We start from the raw sequence: 3,925 nt of genomic DNA, 5'->3' as shown, positions 1-3,925 counted from the left end.
CAACCATAATTTTACTCCTGTTGTGTGGGTCTTAAGTCCAACTAGATAGCTGTTGATTGTCATCAACATGTGAAAATCATTCACTGTTCCTTTGCAGACATCTTATGATGCAGTTCCTTATTGTGGTGCATCTGCAATGCAGCTAGGTAGGATATCTTAAGAATTTTAAAAACTTTCACACTTTTATGACACNCGTTTATTGATTGATTTCTTACTATGCACTGGATACTATGCAACAGCTAGGCTCCCAGTGTTCTGCTTAGTCATAAAATAGAATTGTATAATCATGATTGTTTGTAGGCAATACTGAAAAGCTAGCAAATTTTCCAGAGCTCTTTTTTCATATGACACTGCCTCTTCCACATTCAGACTGATTCTACTTTTGGGCAGTTTACTCTCTCTTATTTCTTACTTTCGTTAAATATTGGCACAGAAAGACTCACATCTCCTGAGTAAAGGCAAAGCATTAGATTAAATGTGTTTCTCTCTCTCTCTCTCTCTCTCTCTCTCTCTCTCTCTCTCTCTCTCTCTCTCTGTGTGTGTGTGTGTGTATGTATATGCACATGTTCACACTCCTGCATGTAGGAAGGTATGTGAAGTGAGAATTTACTTAGAAGTCAACAAATCATATTATTGTGGCATCATCTCCTTACAAACATTAAATTTGTGCATACCGTTTCTTGAAATCCTTTGTTATAGAAATATTTAATATTTCTTTGGCTTATCTTTTCTATAGACTTTTGTTTTGTGAGTGAAAATTATATTAATTCATTCATTAATATAGCTGTTGAGTACCAACTTTTTCTTGACATTTGATAAAGAGATAACAAAACAGTTAAAAAAACAAATTAAAACAGCAAAGTCACAGATTTACACTCACATTCTGATGGCTACGATCATATTTCTAAATATTGTAAGTGGTTAAATTTCCATAGAATGGAAAAATTGTAATTTCTAAAGAATATTGAGCAGCAAGAGGGAATTTGAGAGTGCTAACTGTTTTTTTAATTAGGATGTCTAACATAGATTATATTGAAAGTTTTAAGCTTGGGTTAGTACATACTTGACAGAAGTAACAAAATTACTCCTCTGCCCTTTGGGAGAGGAGTATGGTAGGCAGAAGTGAAGTTCGNCTCAAGGAGGACAGTTAAGTGTGTTCTAGGGACAGCAAAGTAGCCAGGATTGAAGCCGAGTGATTAAAGAAAAGAGGATTTGGCAGAGAGGTCTGAGTCACCATGTTGTGTGAGGCCTCAGGAAGCATAAACGCTTGGCTTTTACTATGATTAAACTGGAGAACTATTTCAGGACTTATAATGGAAAGCATTACTTTTGCTGCGCTGTGCTGTGCTGTGTGAATCATTTAAGAAAAGAAGATAGAGATCCCAGAAAGACAAATGTAGTTAACTGAGCTGCAAGGAGACATTCTGTCCTTGTTCAGTTGTCTTTCCATGGACAATCACTGATGGCTTCCAATAGAATCTATCTTAACTAGTAGATGATTGTTGTTTACCGGCATGTAATTGTGTAACTACTTGATTAGTGTGTGAGGTCAGTGAGGGCACCTATCTCAAGGGAAAGGGTACGCAAGCATGTTAGTGGTTTGGTTTGCAACTTTCTACTGTTCTGTGGTCCATTAAGGTTCTCCTGTCAAAGGTGCCAGAGAGATTTTAAGAAAAACAACACAACAGTTCCTGAGACTCACACCGAGCTAGTTAAGTCAGAGTAAAGTGGTTGAGGTTTTGTCAAATTTTAGAAGCTCTCTAAATTAAAAAAAAAAAATTAAGTCTGAAATAGATATGGAATGAAACATTTGAATTGTGGAAGGTTTTCTTTCTTCATTCTCCCTATATCAAAGTAACATTTGGAGGACCTTAGTTATACATGATTAAAAAAACAAAAACAAAACAACAAAAGCAAGTCAATACATGACCATGTATGAGGAATGTCATGTCTGTTTTAATTAAGATTGAAGTGGATATACATATTACTTTTGGTGGGATGGCTACTTTGAGAATACTAATTCTTATGATTCAAGACTATGGTAGGTAGGTGTTTCTATACTTTACTGTCCTCTCTAATATCTTCTTCAATGTTTTAAAATNTTCAATGTAGCAGTCTTTTGCCCCCTTGGTTGTATTTATTCCCTCTACTTCCTCTGATTTCTTTATTACATTTTTCATTGTGATATTTAAGAAGGCTACGTGTTTTATATGTTCATTTGGTACTATGAAAGTTTATTTACTGTAAGGGATTTCCAAGTGAGTCTTTAATGAATTGAAGCATATTGTTGAAATAGCATAATATGGTATTTTGACTTCTCCCTTATTTTTCTATATCTCATTATTCTAGTTAAGAGTTTAAGCACTATATTGTAGAAAAGAGCAAAGAGCAGATGCCCTTAACTTGTCCCTGACTTTGACAAGCTGCTTTGAGGTTTTGTGCACAAGCTTAAGACAGAAAAAATAAATTCAAGCATAGAGGAGGGAAAGTGGNAGTAGAGCCACCTCAAGAGGCTTTCCACAGCATATACATTTGGGGAGAAGGAAAATCAGTGTCATATGGAGTNACACTGGGTAGTGGGTACATCAACCATANTGCAGGGAAGGTGCCATGATCAGGAGTAATCAGTCACCACAAACTAGATTCCATGTTTTGTTTATTTGACCAAGAAAGAATATGAAGTTGGGTAATTAGGAAGGTAAAGGAGGGTTTGGGAGATGTTGGGAATGGAAAAAAAATATGACCAAAATGTATTGTGTGAAGAGTTCTCAAAGAACAAATAAAAACACTGATTTAAAAATTCTCAGTATTCTTAATGAACAGCATATCACATAGCAGAAACACCTGAGAACTATTTCCCCCCATGAGTAATCAGGTTATCTACCTTGGGTTATGTCAGCAAATGTTTTTTTCCATTTATTCAGAACTCTTTAAATTGACTTCTCTTGTCTTCAGATGGGTGAGAAATTGGCTTGATTAGAGCTAAATGGGTATAATTTTCCTAATGTAGCTGTTATAACATCTGCTGTCATTTATTTTTTGAATAAATTGTAACTGGTGAGCCAGACTGGAAGCTTAATGATAGCATTACTGCAAAAAGCCAGTTCAATTTCCCATCTAAATGCCAAACTAACTACATAGGAGTAGAAAGGCTAGGTTAAACTTCACGATCCCCAACTGGCAAAATGGTGGTCTATGACACTGATTTTTTTCAAGTAATTGTAAATCAGAACTGTGGTGTTTTAGATATTTTCCATATTTCAATTTATAAAATTCTATGGAAGCTATTATATTCTTAAGTGGATTAAGAGCATATTAAAAGGGAAAAGTAAGTGATAATGGGAAAGAGGATTTTTACTCATCTATTTTTTTTACAGTGATAAACCATTAATATGTTTCAAGAAGAAAATGGGATTTGAAGAGATCCCTAAGCTGTCTTAATGCTCCGACAGGGACACTGATTCGAGTTTGAGAATACACATGGCAGCTTACCACCATCTGTACCTCCAGATCCAGTAGACCTGAGCCCTCTTCAAAACTCCCAGGTCTACTGCACACATGCGGTGCACATATATACACTTAGAGACACACATATACTCATAATATAAAATAAATTATAAAATAAAAGACTCTCTTAAATAAAGTAAGGCCATTGTAGTCTTCTAGAAACAAGAAGAGTGTTCTGATAATTCAAGGGGTTTGTTTTACAAGTTTTTTTATTTTTTTTAACTTTAAAACAATTTATTTTTATCATGCTTTTCTTTTCCCGAATACCTCTCAGCTCCCAAATTCTTTCTGAACTGCCCCAAACAATTTGAGATAATAAAGAAATCTTTACCATTTTTTATTAAGGAAGTATAGCAGTCGCTAATGATCATCTAGGAGATCTCTGAGTTTGTTTTCTGTAAAAAAAAAAAAAAAAAAA

The sequence above is a fragment of the Mus caroli genome, chromosome 9, assembly GCF_900094665.2.
Source record: "Mus caroli chromosome 9, CAROLI_EIJ_v1.1, whole genome shotgun sequence".
In the NCBI taxonomy this organism is placed as follows: Eukaryota; Metazoa; Chordata; class Mammalia; order Rodentia; family Muridae; genus Mus; species Mus caroli.
This window is presented reverse-complemented; position numbering follows the sequence as displayed.